Consider the following 16,971-nt stretch of genomic DNA (forward strand, 5'->3'; position numbering starts at 1 on the left):
TCCCAGAGGGGAGGGGGGGGTTGAGGACCTGCTGCCGCAGCCACCACATCCAAGAGACAGATCAAGGTGGCTCTTGCGACCTGGGCTCAGGACCCCCCCCTGTTTGTCATGCTGAGCCCCTCTCCTCCGCCCACCAAGGAGGCAGAGGTGGCCGAAGCCCCCCCCAGGTGGGGTGGAGGCCAAAGCCGGGCTCAGCTGCTTCTCCTTCAACCAGGACCGCACATCCCTAGCAATTGGAACCAAAACTGGGTACAGGTTATTTTCCCTGAGTTCTGTGGAACAACTGGATCAAGTCCATGAAAGCAGCTGACCCTCTATCTATTGTGTCACCTAATTGCCCCATCAAACCGAAAAGTACATGACAGGCTATGAGGTGAAAGAAGACTGAAAAAAAAATTGGGAGAGGAGCAGAAATAAATATCTGATGTCAAGGTTGTGGATAGATCACCGGCCCTGGAGTCAAGAGTATAAGAGTGCAAATTTGATCTCAGATATTCATTAGCTGGATGACCCTGGACAAACCACTTTTTTTTTTTGAGATTAAGGATTATATTTGTATTTATTTTATTTTTTTATTATAGCTTTTTATTTACAAGATATATGCATGGGTAATTTTTCATCATTGACAATTGCAAAAACTTTTTTTTTTTTTCAATTTTTCCCCTCCTTCTTCCCACCCCCGTTTGGGGTGACCAATAAATGTTAAATATGTTAAAGTATAAGTTAAATACAATATATGTATGCATGTCCATACAGTTATTTTGCTGTACAAAAAGAACTTTGGACTTTGGACTTTGAAACAGGTACAATTAGCCTGTGAAGAAAATCAAAAATGCGGGCAGACACAAATAGAGGAATTGGGAATTCTATGTAATGGTTCATATTCATCTCCCATAGTTCTTTCTCTGGATATAGCTGGTTCAATTCATTACTGCTCTATTGGAACTGATTTGGTTCATCTCATTGTTGAAGAGGGCCACGTCCATTAGAATTGATCATCATATAGTATTGTTGTTGAAGTATATAATGATCTCCTGGTCCTGCTCATTTCACTCAGCATCAGTTCATGTAAGTCTCTCTAGGCCTTCCTGAAATCATCCTTGGACAAACCACTTACCCCCATTTGAATCCCAAAATAAAAACAGCCTTAAGTGACTAAAGTAGGTTAGAGGAGAAAAGGAGATAACAAAGGTAGGGAAGCAGCTAGCTTCAATTATAGCTAATAAATAAAGCATTGATTACATTCCTTCTTTTTTACTACCTTCTTTGTAAAAAGGGATCAGGGACAAAGAGTTAAAAGTAGAGTAGATTATGTTAGAGGAAAATACACAATATGATAGCTATATAGCCACTGTTGAATGAGAATAAAAAGGAATACACACATTCTCAATATTTTATAGTACCTTTACTTAAATGTAAAAAAAATGTCTTAAAAAAACATAATTACATATCATAATGCATTAAATATTAAAATTAATTTAAAAAAACCTTAAAGGAGAGGATTAAAACCTAAATGGAGAATTTATTCCTAAAAAAATTAGTAGATAAGAGAACAACTCTTAAAATGGTAGATTTCATCCAAGAAAATGATAATATACTTAGAAGATGTTCCACAGCAGTTTTTAAGAGAAAATTTATATTTCTAAACACTTGTATTAACAGAAAATAGACAAAACCAATTAATGAGTTAGGCATGCAATGAGATAACTAGAAAACTAGCAAATATAAAAATCTGTTAAACACAAGTAGAAAAATCAAAGAGATTAATAAAATAAAACATTGAATTTATTGATAACTAAAATTGAGCTGATTTTTTTTTGGTAAAAACTAATAAAATAGTTTATTTGTAATAGTTTAATTATCTTCATAAAAAGAGAAGAAACCAAATAGACAACAGCAGAAAGCAAAAGATGAAACAGAAATAAAGGAAATTATTAGCAACTATTTTGCCTAATTTTTTATGTAGAAAACCTGATAATATATGAAATGGATTATTTATCAAAAAATTTACATTTATCAAAAAAACTTAAAATTAAAATATATTTCTTCTTGAAAAAAAAAAGAATTAGACTACTTTTTATAGCGGCAAGGAACTAGAAACTGAGTGCATGCCCATCAGTTGGTAAATAACTGAATAAGTTATGATGTATGTATGTTGTGGAATATTATTCTATAAGAAACAATCAGCAGGATGATTTCAGAGAGGCCTGGAGAGACTTATGTGAATTAATGCTAAGTGAAGTGGGTAGAACCAAGAGAACATTGTACACAGCAACAAGAAGATTATGTGATAATCAACTCTGATGGACTTAGCTCTTTTCAACAAAGAGGTGATTCAGGGCAATTCCAATATTCTTGTGATGGAGAGAACCATTTGCATTCCAGGAAGAGGACTGTGGAGACTGAATGTGGATCACAGCATGGTATTTTCACCATTTTGTTGTTTGCTTGCTTTTTTTCTCTTTTTTTCCCTTTTGATCTGATTTTTCTTGCGCAGCACAGATAAATGTGGAAATAAGTGTAGAAGAATTACACATGTTTAACATATATTAGGTTGTTTGCTGTCTAGGAGAGGGGGGTGGGATGAAAGGAGGAAGAAAGATGTGAAACAAGATTTTTTGCAAGGAAAAATGCTGAAAATTATCTTTGCATGCATTTTGAAAATAAAAAGCTATTGTTTTTTAAAAATGAGCTCAAATCCCAGTTCTATCAGCATAAACTTTGGAAAGCTACTCCTGGATTCCTTCAATTCTTAGCTAAGAGCTCCCTTTTTCTAGAAAGACTTTTTTAATCCTCCTTTTTCCTAGTGTCTTTTTGCTGTTGATAATTTCTATTTAATCCTGTAAATTTCTTGTTTATACATAATTGTTTACATATTGTCTTCTATTCTATTATTATTTCCTTAAGAGCAGAGACTTTTTTTTGCATTTCTTTGTACCTCAAGCTTTTAGCACAGTGCCTGGCATATAGTAGGTGCTTAATAAATGTTTAATGACCAACTGACTTAAGCTCATAAGATTTAGACCATAAGAAATTTAGAGACCATTTAGTCCAAACCCTTCATTTTCTAGGCATGTTCAATGATATACTCAAGTTCATACAAGGAGTTAGTAGCAGAGCCAGGATTTGAGATCAGTCACAAGATCCTGGATTTAGAACTGAGAGGCTCAGAGGCCATCTATCCAACTCCCTCATTTTGTAGATGATAAACTGAAGCCTAGAGAGGTGAATAGTAAGTGGGAAAGGTAGAACTTGAACTCACATCTTCTAACTCCAAATGGGGTATTCCTCTACTGCCCCACATTACAGTTATTTAAACTTTCCACATTGTTTAGAAACCTGCAACTTGGGATAACCATGCAGAAGAAATTTGAAAGGTTTACTTCAGCCTGGCACATCTAAACATTATTCATCTTCTTGCATTTGTGAACATTCTCATTCTGATGCCTAAATATGAAGAAGAGATGACTAAGGGTTCTGAAATGTTCTGCCAAGTGGCCCTTGACTCCAGACCTCATTGCCTTTCACTACACCCCATGACTAACTTCTTGGAACCTCATTTTTCTTATCTGCAAAATGGGGACCATAATGCTTGCACCACTTACCTTACAGAATTGTCATGGGGAAAATAGCTCAAACATAATAAAGCAGTATATAAATGTGAGCTATAATTATACTCATACTGATGACCCTGAGTCATCCAGAAAAGGTTAAATCATGCTCAGCATTTTCTGTTTAAAAAACAAACAAATGGAAAAGTGCATTTTTAGAAATATGTCCATCCAGAATGCTTATTGTAAGAAAAGTTTCCATGCTTAAAGGGACAAATAATCTTCAATTATGTAGAAAATTCACTAATGTGGAACAGCTCATTCTCTGATGACGCTGGTGATAGGAACTCTTCCTGATATTTCCTTTCCTCTTCAAATTTTCATATAAGGATTAAAATATTCAGCAATTAATTGCATTTCACCAAGCATCATTTAATAATCTGCTATGTCCTGGACACTATACCTGATCACAGCTCCTGCCCCCCCCTCAAAAAAAAAAAAAAACTACTCTTAAAATCAATAAAAGGAAGGAGGGGCAGAGCCCTTCTCTTCAAAAACCTCTCCTAGAGGTATTTCTATTTTTTAATCAGTTTTTAAAAAATGAAGCACTAGTCTCAAGTCAAGAAAACCTGAGTTCAAATTTGGCCTCAGACACTTAACATTTACAACCTGTGTGACTCTGGGCAAGTCATATAGTCCTGATTGCCTCACCCAAAAAAAAAAAAAAAAAAAAAGATAATGGATCAAAAAACAAATAAAAACAATACATAATTTCATTAAATAGAATGATAACAATGAGATAACATACTAACATTTTAAAATGTTAAAGCCAAATCAGTACTGAGGGGAAATTTTGTGTCCCTAAATAAGACATATATAGGACAAATTGGGATAGTCTCAGAGGGATAGCATTAAAATCAAGGACAACTGGCTTCTTGGGAAAATTGGGAAAGGCATCTTACAGAAAGTTAGAAATGAGCTGAGACCTAAGGGAAGCCAGGAAGTCAGGTATTAAAAACCATGCCTAAGTGCATTGAAAGGGGCAGGTCAATTCTCCAAGAGCCTCCACAGCTGTGAACATCTAAAGGAGTTGCAAAGTAGCCTTTACTGACACAGGTATTACATGTGCACTGGGAAAATAAATTGGAGGCAGAGAGAAGAGGAGAGAGGTCAGACAATGCAACAACTTCTCAGTTTCCTTGAGTTATCATCATCCTCTCACAAGAAGAGAAGAAAAGGTCTACCAGAGGTAAAGCAAAGTTACATATTGTGTTCCCAGAGTCAGGGAAGATGGAAAAAAAGATAATTGCAGGCAAGTGGACAAGCAATGAAAATTAACAAGATTTGGAGATGGAAAACCTTATTTGAGGAATAGTAAGGTGGCAATTGTTATTGGATCACAAAATACATAATGGGTTGTAAGGTTTAAGAAGACTAGAGAGATAGGAAGGGACCAAGTTATAACAGCTTTAAAAACCAAGCAGAGGATTTTATATTTAATCCTGAATATAGTATGGAAACCATGGAATTTATTTTTTATTATTTTTTTACCTTTCTTAATAATGTTTTTATTAATTGTATAATTATAACATTTTTGACAGTACATATGCATAGGTAATTTTTTACAACATTATCCCTTGTACTCCCTTCTGTTCCAAATTTTTCCCCTCCTTCCCTCCACCCCCTCCCCTAGATGGCAGGCATTCCCATACATATTAAATATGTTATAGTATATCCTAGGTACAATACATATGTGCAGAACCGAATTTTGTTGTTGTTGTTGTTGTTGTTGTTGCAAAGGAAGAATTGGATACAGAAGGTAAAAATAACCTGGGGAGAAAAACTAAAAATGCTAACAGTTTACATTCATTTCCCAGTGTTCCTTCTCTGGGTATAGCTGATTCTGTCCATCATTGATCAATTGGAACCAAATTAGATCTCTATGTTGAAGATATCCACTTCCATCAGAATACATCCTCATACAGTATCATTGTTGAAGTGTATAATGATCCTCTAGTTCTGCTCATTTCACTCAGCATCAGTTGATGTAAGTCTCTCCAAGCCTCTCTGTATTCATCCTGCTGGTCATTTCTTACAGAACAATAATATTCCATAACATTCATATGCCATAATTTACCCAACCATTCTCCAATTGATGGGCATCTGTTCATTTTCCAGTTTCTAGCCACTACAAAAAGAGCTGCCACAAACATTTTGGCACATACGGGTCCCTTTCCCTTCTTTAGTATTTCTTTGGGATATAAGCCCAGTAGTAGCACTGCTGGATCAGAGGGTATGCACAGTTTGATAACTTTTTGGGCATAGTTCCAAATTGCTCTCCAGAATGGCCAGATTCTTTCATAACTCCACCAACAATGCATCAGTGTCCCAGTTTTCCCACATCCCCTCCAACATTCATCCTTATTTGTTCCTGTCATCTTAGCCAATCTGACAGGTGTGTAGTGGTATCTCAGAGTTGTCTTAATTTGCATTTCTCTGATCAATAGTGCTTTGGAACACTCTTTCATATGAGTGGAAACAGTTTCAATTTCATTATCTGAAAATTGAAGAGAAGAGAGGTCTGAAAATTATCTATTCATATCCTTTGACCATTTATCAATTGGAGAATGGCTTGATTTCTTATAAATTAAAGTCAATTCTCTGTATATTTTGGAAATGAAGCCTTTATCAAAACCTTTAACTGTAAAAATGTTTTCCCAATTGTTACTTCCCTTCTAATCTTGTTTGCATTTGTTTTGTTTGTACAAAAGCTTTTTAATTTAATGTAATCAAAATTTTCTATTTTGTGATCAATAATGATCTCTAGTTCTCCTTTGGACACAAATTCCTTCCTCCTCCACAAGTCTGAGAGGTAAACTATCCTATGTTCCTCTAATTTATTTATGATCTCGTTCTTTATGCCTAAATCATGGACCCATTTTGATCTTATCTTAGTGTGTGGTGTTAAGTGTGGGTCCATGCCTAGTTTCTGCCATACTAATTTCCAGTTTTCCCAGCAGTTTTTGTCAAATAATGAACTCTTATCCCAAAAGTTGGGATCTTTGGGTTTGTCAAACACTAGATTGCTATTTTATTCACTATCTTGTCCTGTAAACCTAACCTATGCCACTGATCAACTAGTCTATTTCTTAGCCAATACCAAATGGTTTTGGTGACTGCTGCTTTATAATATAGTTCTAGATCAGGTACAGGTAGGCCACCTTTATTTGATTTTTTTTTTCATTACTTCCCTGGAACTTCTTGACCTTTTGTTGTTCCATATGAATTTTGTTGTTATTTTTTCTAGGTCATTAAAATAGTTTCTTGGGAGTCTGGTTGGTATAGCACTAAATAAATAGATTAGTTTAGGGAGTATTGTCATCTTGATTATATTCGCTCAGCCTCTCCAAGAGCACTTAATGTCTTTCCAATTATTTAAATCTTTATTTTTGTGGCAAGTGTTTTGTAATTTTGCTCATATAATTCCTGACTTTCCTTTGGTACATAGATTCCCAAATATTTTATACTATCAACACTTATTTTCAATGGAATTTCTCTTTGTATCTCTTGCTGTTGGATTGTATTGGTAATGTATAAAAATGCTGAGGATTTATGTGGATTTATTTTGTATCCTGCAACTTTGCTAAAGTTCTGAATTATTTCTAATAGCTTTTTAGCAGAGTCTTTGGGATTCTCTAAGTATACCATCATGTCATCTGCAAAGAGTGATAGTTTGATTTCTTCATTACTTACTCTAATTCCTTGAAAATCTTTCTCAGCTCTTATTGCCGAGACTAGCATTTCTAGTACTATATTGAATAGTAATGGTGATAGTGGGCAACCTAGTTTCACTCCTGATCTTATTGGGAAAGGTTCCAGTTTATCGCCATTACATATGATGTTTCCTGACGGTTTTAAATATATGCTCGTTATTATTTTAAGGAATAGTCCATTTATTCCTATACTCTGAAGTGTTTTTAGTAAGAATGGATGTTGGATTTTATCAAATGCTTTTTCTGCATCTATCGAGATGATCATATGGTTTTTGTTAATTTGGTTATTGATATAGTCGATTATGCTAATAGTTTTCCTAATATTGAACCAGCCCTGCATTCCTGGTATAAATCCTACTTGGTCATAGTGTATTATCCTGGGGATGATTTTCTGTAATCTTTTTGCTAATATTTTATTTAAGATTTTAGCATCAATATTCATTAGGGAACCATGGAATTTATTAATGGAGTGTGTGTTTTATAGTAAGACTTGTTATATGGGAAAATCAGTTTGGCAGCTATGTAATTTAAGACTTGAAAAACAACTTCAAGGTCTTGCCCCTTCTACCCAACCCTATTCCCCGACAAGTCTTTGTTTCCAGAACTAAACTTGCCTAATTCTCCAAGTTTTATGTATGAAGATAATAAAATTGCCTAAAGTGGATTCAAGACAGGATTCCAGAGGGTTCTGGGAAATAAAGGTTCTGAGGTCACTTTGCCCTGGATTCTCAGTGTTAATGACCTCACTACTGTTTTTATTATTCTCCTGCCATGCCCTAAATCAGAAGGCAGGCTTTGCACCTGGCTCTAAAACCTGTTCACACCTATGTGCCACTTACTTTCCAAATTAAATCCCTACCTAGTTGAAAAATCTAAGGATTAGGAAGTTGAGTGCATTCTTGAAACTCTGTCCCCACCTCACCATCAAAGAAAAGCCCACCAAGCAATTCTGTGCTCTTACAACATGCACACAATAAGCTAATTCCCCAACCCATTGATGACAGCATCTAAAAGGCAATTCGATTAAAGAACATACCTGATACATTAGTTTAGGTTTAATCTTCGGCCTTAGCTAACAGCTCTCTCCTTTGAGGGTGGGGGAATTTAGAACACTAACACCTCAGTACTTTATAATATCCATGATTTCATCAGTCCAGGCATTTGTAGGATCTCAGAATCTTGTCATTGAAAAGCACCTCATAGGGCATCTATTCTAACTCATACCTGCCAATATTCCCTTTTTCAATACTCCTGATAAGTGGTCATCCAGTTTCCATTTCATTTAGAGTTTCTGTGACAGGGAACTCATGAATGCCCAAGTCAGGCCTTTCCTCTTCTGGACAGGTCTAGACATGCAAAAACTAATTTATATGTCAAGTTGAACTCAGCCTCCCTATAATTTCTACCCACTGTTAATAATTCTGTCATTTAGGGCCAAACAGAGTAATTTGATCTCTTTTTCCTATAAGATGCTCCTTTAAATACTTGAAAACTTTTTCCTCCAAGGCAAAAATTATCTTCCTTTATTATTATTACTACTAATATTATAATAATTATATTATACAGTAATAATTATCTAGTAATGATATTGAAATTATCATAATAGTGTTACTTTTACTTTTCAGTCATGTCTGATTCTTTATCATCCCATTTAGGTTTTCTTGGGAAAGATATTGGACTGGTTTTCCATGTCCTTCTCTAGGTCATTTTATAGATGAGAAAACTGAGGTAAAAAAGCTTTAAGTGACTCGCCCAGAGTTACACAGCTAGGAAGTGTCTGAGGACAGATTTGAATTCAGGAAAATGTCTTCTTGATGCCAGTCCTAGCACTCTATCTCCTGTCACCTAGCTGTCAATATTAGTAATATCAGGAACCTGAGAGTTAGCCAAAAAAACAAAAACAAAAACAAAAACCTGAGGAAATTCTATATTTTCCTCTATTTTCCTCTTTCCTTCAATATACCTTTTCTTTGAAAAAAAAGAAAGCGGACCCTACCAAGTGATACTGACTTCAGATACTGCGATTCGCACCCAGGAACGAGGCTGGACACACCACACCAGGACAAAAGGACCTGTGGCGCCACCTTTATCAGAGTGGACAGTTGAAGACAGGGGAGACCTCCAATTACATAAGAGGAGGGGACCTCCACTGAATGGGAATTGTAACTGTATGACTTTTCTTACTTTGGGTCTCTTTGCCTGTTTGTGATTTGATATATTTTCCTTTGGGAAGTTCACCTTAACTTCACGGTGTTATAATAGTTGAACATTATGAGGCTCTCCCTAAGCTTTGGGTTTATCTATTTCCTTATGACCTTCTAGAGATGAGAACCAATTTCTCCTGCTCATGCAGAATATAGGGAGGACATTTAACTTATCAAATTGTTGGATCTGTGGTGGATCCCAACAATTGAACCAATGGCCATGGGTACCTATCCCCCTAAGCCCAGCCTGGATCCTTAGCAACAGATCCCAAATTCATAATGGGACCGGTTTCTGGAATTTAGAAGAGAAACATCAGTGGTCATTGACCAAAGATAGGAAAGGGAAATACTGCTTAAATCAGACAGGACGAGGTTTGAAGCTGGGAAATAGTGTTTGTGAGTGGACCTATTCGAGAACAGACCTGAGGCCAAAGACAATTGACTGTACAAAAATGTCTAAATATTGGCGGGATACGGGGAGGAATCCTCAATTGAAGTGTGGGAAGGACTAGAAAGACTGTACCTTGGATGTTCTCCCAGAAATAGGAGAGCAGGGATATTGCTATCAACAAGTCACTACTGCTGAGTGTAGTGAAGTAGAATGGGATGTATTGAGATGTATAAAAGAAAATAAGAGGAAAGGGAACATATACATTGGGTACAGTTACCAATGGGGTTGGTATAATGTCACCCCAGGGACACCCGGGCAACATGGGACTCTGTTTTCCACATTTTGGAGTACCTCTAATCTAACAGGCCAGTGTCCAGTTGCCAATTGTAGTTGGAGAAAAGAGCAAGGTTTATGAAAATGCCAGTATGACCCCTTTGTGGGGGAAGCCCCCTAGGGACGAGAGACCAACAATATTACCCTTTTACAAGGAATAGCTCAGACATATTTCCAAGGGAACAACCTGCTCTAAAGGGTCATTATTGGATCTGTGGTTTAACTGCCTATACTCATCTGCCTCTTAATTGGACAGGGAATTGTTATATTGGACTAATAAGGCCAAGATTTTTCTTTCTTTCCAAACAGGCAAACCAATATTTAGGGATTCAGTTGTATGATAATTTGGGAAGGGAGAAACGGAGTTTAGATACCTCCATCACTTGGACTGGAGATGCAAATGGTTGGGGTGAGGCCTGGCCTCCAGAAAGAATAGTCAAAGAGTATGGGCCAGCGACCTGGGCTCAAGATGGAAGTTGGGGATATAGAACTCCAATATACATGTTGAACAGGATAATTAGGCTTCAGGCAGTTGTAGAGATTATCACCAATCAGACAGCTGAGGCACTACGTCTTTTGGCTGATGAAGCTACTCAAACCAGAGAGGCTATTTTACAACATAGACTTGTGCTGGATTACTTGTTGGCTGAGGAAGGGAGAGTTTGTGCTAAACTAAATTTATCCACATGTTGTATAAAGATTGGTAACAATGGTAATCTAGTGAAGGAAATCACTAAGAACATTAGGAAACTTGCTCATGTTCCTGTACAGACTTGGACCTCACTGTTCAATACTTCTTGATGGTCCTGGTTTGGGAAGCTGGTGGAAGCAGCTCCTTTGGTTTGGCCTTATAGCCCTTAGTGGTGTTATATTATTCCCTATCTACATCCCTTGTTTGATCAGATTAATAACCAGAATTGTCCAAAACTCATCATCTGGAATGATCAGGTTGGAAGAGAAAGCTGAAGGGTCTGTTAAATAGATGCTGTTAAAAGGGTAAGGGTGGAGCCGGTGGCCCAAGGCCAACAGAAACCAGAAGGAAGTGAGGAATTCATAGGGAATGTGAAATTATGTTACAAAAATTTGAAGAGATCTCAGTGTACAAAATAAGAGGAGGGACTGAATGAGATGAGGTGAGATCTTTCAAGACAGTTGTGAAAATTGAGTAAGGCTTCATCTACTTCAGAGTTCGAGTAGGCCTGAAGGACTCTGAAGGGCATTGCCTTCCCCTCCTATGACATCTCCCTATTTCATCCAAATATGGGCAACTATGTACTTATTGGTCAAGTTCAATTTCATGGGTAGATCTCGCGTTTAGAATGTAAGACTCTCAGCCAATGAGGATGAGGGTCAGTGGTGGGAGGGGGCGTTTTGCATTAGGGATTAAAGGTGCTGTCCTGCCCACAGGAGGCGCTTCCTCTCTTCGATAGTCTACTCGAAGAGTGGGACGCCCTTCTCGCGAGAATGTACAATAAACTTTTCTTTTCTCTAAAAAAAAAAAAAAAAAAAAAAAAAAGAAAGAAAAATGAACTTTGATAGCTTCTATGAGTTTATAAATGGCTTATTGATTGTCTTGCCAAAAATCATTACCTGGTGATCAGCTTGCCTTATTTTGACTAGACTTTTCCTTGGATGATATACACAGACTGTCACTGGGACTTGTGCTGACTATCTCTCCAGCTCAAAGGATCCAAAAAGTTTATGCTTTATAGACATAACTTTCAAGAACCCAGAGTCAATGTCATATTAGGGTGATATTTCATAAGAAGAGCTCTTAGTTACTGAATATTAATATATTCTATGCCCTTATATGCAAAGACATTGACTCACCATCAGAAGGGCATACACTTTCTGAATGTTTTTCTAAAATCATGATAGTTTTAATAGAATAGAATTAATTTTCTAGAATTGAGAGGAATCTTAGAGATAATTTAATCCAAATTCTTAATTTGACAAATGTGAAAACTGAAGCCTAAGGAAATCATGAGATAAGCTAGAACTGAAATCTTTGTGTCCATATCTCCCTTTCTAGTACTCTTTCCATCATACTTGCACAGCTCTTTTCACTCCATTTCCCATAAAAACAATGGCACAAATTCCTATGAATCCTAGTAAGAATATTATAATGTGAAATAATCATACTTCCTCTAGTGGCTTACTTAGGGACAGCAAGGTGGTGCATAGTACATAGAGTACTGGATCTGTAGTCAAGAAGACTCATCTTTCTGAGTTCAACTCTAATCTCAGCCACTTACTAGGCACTTAACCCTGTTTATTTCAGTTTCCTCCTCTGTAAAATGAGTTGGAAAAAGAAATGGCAAATTGCTCAAGTAGAAAATCCTAAATTAAGTTGCAAAAAGTTACATCCAAAAAAGGAAGAAGAAGAAGAAAGAAAGAAAGCAAAAGGCAGAACTGGAAACAGTCATAAGATCAAATCTTATTGTCATATTAGGAACCTGAGAGTTAGCAAAAGAGGGAACAATGGGCAGAACCAATGGCTACCATTATTGAACTATTTCAATTTTCAAATTTTCCTACATATCTCAAATTGAATATCCCATACCAAACCCACCATCTTTCTCCTTCTCTTCTGTCTCCAGTTGTTCTATTTCTGCTAATGATATCATCATTACTTCACTCATGCATTTTGGATGCCTCAAAGTTGTTTTTTTAATTCCATTCTTCCAGTTACTTCCCATATTTAATTAGGTAAAAAAATCCTTCCAATTCTTCTTTGGACATTCCTTTCAAATCCATATCCTCTCCATTCCTACCTGTAGAACAGAGATGGAGAACATCTAGCCCACAAAAGCATTTGGTCTCGCCCTTCCAAGGCACCTGCAGGCAACCTTCTTGATATTTAAGTTGATAATTTTTCATGGTCCATGAATAATATTATAAATATCCAAACGGCTATTAGCAGAAAAAAGGTTTCCACTCCTATTTCAGAAAGACCAAGTATGTCAACTGATACAAAACTGTGATAGTGCTTTGATATATTGTAACATTCTAGTCCTTCTAATGCTACTTTCTTTACTTGGATTGAAGTTCTTATTATCTCTTGCTTGAACTATAATTGCCTCCTAACTCTCTGCTATAAATGCTTCAGCATACATCCCAGATTCATCATCATCATCATCAACATCATCATGATAGCAATAATGATGATAACAATAGCTAATATTTATAAAACACTTAAGTTTTCAAGCTGCTTAGTCTTATCACTTATCTGCTCAAAAATTATCAGTGACTTCCCATTATTTACTTAATAAAATTCACACTTAACATATAGCATATGATCTTCAATTTGGTTCTAATTGAGTTAGCATTGCCTGCAAAACACTTTATGCATGTTATCATCACCATTTTTTTTCTTTTTTAAGTAGCTTTTTATTTTCAAAATACATGCAATGATGGTTTTTAACATTTACCTTTTTAAAAATATATTTTATTAATTTTATTATTATAATTTTTGACAGTACATATGCATGGGTAATTTTTTACAACATTATCCCTTGTATTCACTTCTGTTCCCAATTTTCCCCTCCTTCCCTCCACCTCCTCCCCTAGATGGCAGGCAGTCCCATACATGTTAAATGTGTTATAGTATATCCTAGATACAATATATATCATCATCATTTTTATTATCATTATCTTAAACTTCTCCCTTCCACATGTTCCATGCTCCAGCCAAACAGAATTAACTAAATATATGCTTCCATATGGCCTTTCCTTATGCCATTACCTATGTGTAGAAAACCCTCCCACCACATTTCTACCTATTAAAGTCCTACTCATTTGCCATTTGGTAAATGCCAAAGCCAAATGTCACCTTCTCCATGAAGCATTTCCTTCTCGCCTCCACATTGACATGAGTTATCCTTCTACAGAACTTTTTCAATAATATTTTATTTTCCAAATACATGTAAAAATAGTTTTCAATATTCATTTTTATAAGACTGTGTTCCAAATTTTCTTCTTCCTTCCCTCCTTTAACTCCTCCCTTCTCAAGACAGCAAGCAATCCAATATAAGTTTAATATGTGCAATTATTTTAAACACATTTCCATATTTTATTACATTCATATACCATAATTTATTCAGTCAAGCCATTTCTCAATTTCCAGTTCCTTGCCACTACAAAAAGGCTACTACAAATGTTTTTGCACATGTGGGTCCTTTTCCCTCTTTTATGATGATTTTGGAATACAGATCCAATAGTGAGACTACTGGATCAAAGGGTATACATAGTTTTATTGCCTTTGGACATAATTCCAAATTGTTCTCCAGAATGGTTGGATCTTGCATTGGATTTCTAATCAATAATGATTTAAAACATTTTTTCACATGACTAGAAATAGTTTTAATTTCTTTATCTGAAAATTGTCTTTTCATATCCCTTGACCATTTATCAATTATTGAATAGCTTGTATTCTTTATAAATTTGAGTTAGTTCTCTATATATTTTAGCAATGAGACCTTTATCAGAAGCACTATTTATAAAAAATTTTCCCCAGATTTCTGCTTCTCTTCTAATTGTGGCTGCATTTGTTTTGTTTGTGCAAAACCTTTCTAATTTAGTGTAATCAAAATTATCTATTTTGCATTTCATAATTTTCTCTAATTCTTTTGTGGTTACAAATTCCTCTCTTCTCCATAGATCTGAGAGGCTCTCCCTAGCTCTTCTAATTTGCTTTATGTCTAAATCATGAACCCATTTTAACTTTATCTTGGTATAGGGTTTTAGATATTGATCAATGCCTAATTTCTGTCATACTATTTTCCAATTTTCCCAGCAATTTGTGTCATATGGTAAGTCTTATCCCAGAAGCTGGAGCCTTTGGGTTTATCAAACACTAGATTATTGTAGTCATTGTCTATTATTGTATCTTGTGAATCTAACCTATTCCACTGATCCACTCTTATTTCTTAGCTAGTACAAATGTTTTTGATGACTGCTACTTTATAATATCATTGTAGGCCTTTGCATTTTTTCCCCATCAATTCTCTTGATATTCTTGATCTTTTGTTAGTTTTTCTAGCTTCTAGTAAGAAACTTCTTTAGGTGACCTGAGCTGGAGTAGAACAGACTAGAGCCATAAGACTGCATCAGATGTATCTAGAGGGAGACATCTACTTTTTTTCCTTTGTGGTTTTTAATCTGTAAGGTCTACTTATCAAAGGGAATTGCCCCCTCTGATTTTTGCGAAGACATTTTGTCATCCTTTTCCCATTTTTTCCTTTCCCATTGTCTTTTCTCATAAGTCCCAAGTAACCCTTGATGAAATGTTTGTGTTTGGTCTAAAAGAGATGGTCAAATGACCATTCTTTTTAATAACTTCTTGGCCTTGTTAACAAAATTATTAAATTGCTCCCCCCCCCCAAGAAATAATTTTTGGCAGTTTGATTGGTATGGCACGGAATAAGTAAATTAAAGTATAATTGTCCTTTTTGTCATATTAGCTCAGCCTACCCATGAGTAATTGATATTCTTTCAGTTATTTAAATCTAATTTTATTTGTGTGAAAAGTATTTTGTAATTATGTTCATATAATTCCTTCCTTGGCCTTGGCATGTAGACTCCCAAATATTTTATAATGTCTACAGTTATTTTAAATGAGATTTCTCTTTCAATTTTTTACTGTTGGGCTTTGCTGGTAACATATAGAAATGCTGATGATTTATGTGGTTTTATTTTATATTCTGCAACTTTGCTAAAGTTGTTAATTATTTCTAGTAGTTTTTAATTGATTCTCCAGTTTTCTCTAAATATACCATCATATCATTTGAGAGAAGAGATAATTTTATTTTCTCATTACCTACTCTAATTCCTTCAATTTCTTTTTCTTTTCTTATTACTGAAACTAACATTTCTAGTATAATATTAAATAATGGTGGTGATCTCAACCCTGATCTTATCTACAGAACTTTCACAATATCTTTGTGATGACTCTATTATGCATTTGTTATCTTCTGTCTTTTGGGTTTCTTTCTTTTTCTTTTTTGCTTATTAGGCCTCCTCTGCCAGATTGTTAATGTTTTGATATCAGATTTCGTACATATTTATATCCCTCTCAGACCTAGTATAGTTTACATTATGTGGGCTTAGCAGATGTTTGTTGAATGACAACAAATAAATTAACCTAGGCAGTAGGCCAAAACAGGTCCCCACAGTTGGTCCAAATCAGAAAGGAAAATGTATGTTGTATTTAAAACCAAAGAATCTGGATTCAAATCTCTGCTATTTACTACTAACGTGATTTGAAGAAATCACTTTTTTTCCTTTGAGACTCAGTTTCATCATTGATAAAATTAGGGAATAGACTACATTGTTTCCAGGGTCTCTTTCAGCTCTAAATTCTATTATTCAGGCAAAAACTCTGGCTCAAACATCAGCCATCCCTGTAGATTGGCAAAGAACATCTAATACATACAAAATTTATACTTCTCTAGCACCACACTCTGTATGTTTTCTATCATTCTCTATCATGGCTGTAACTCATCAGAACCTTAGAGGAAGAGTTTGAGGACAAAGTGGTAGCCCTGTTTCCCTATTCCTATTCCTATTCCATAGATCAAGAGCAAGAAAGAAGAAAACCATTCCTTTGTTGTTCTTGGGAGGGAGAGATGTTTGTTTTCATAACCTTAAATTCCAGTTTTGTGTTTCCTGATTCAGATGCTTTTCTAAAACCTCCAGGGGCCTGTTCCCCATACAATGCA

The sequence above is a fragment of the Sminthopsis crassicaudata genome, chromosome 3 (genome assembly GCF_048593235.1).
Source record: "Sminthopsis crassicaudata isolate SCR6 chromosome 3, ASM4859323v1, whole genome shotgun sequence".
In the NCBI taxonomy this organism is placed as follows: domain Eukaryota; kingdom Metazoa; phylum Chordata; class Mammalia; order Dasyuromorphia; family Dasyuridae; genus Sminthopsis; species Sminthopsis crassicaudata.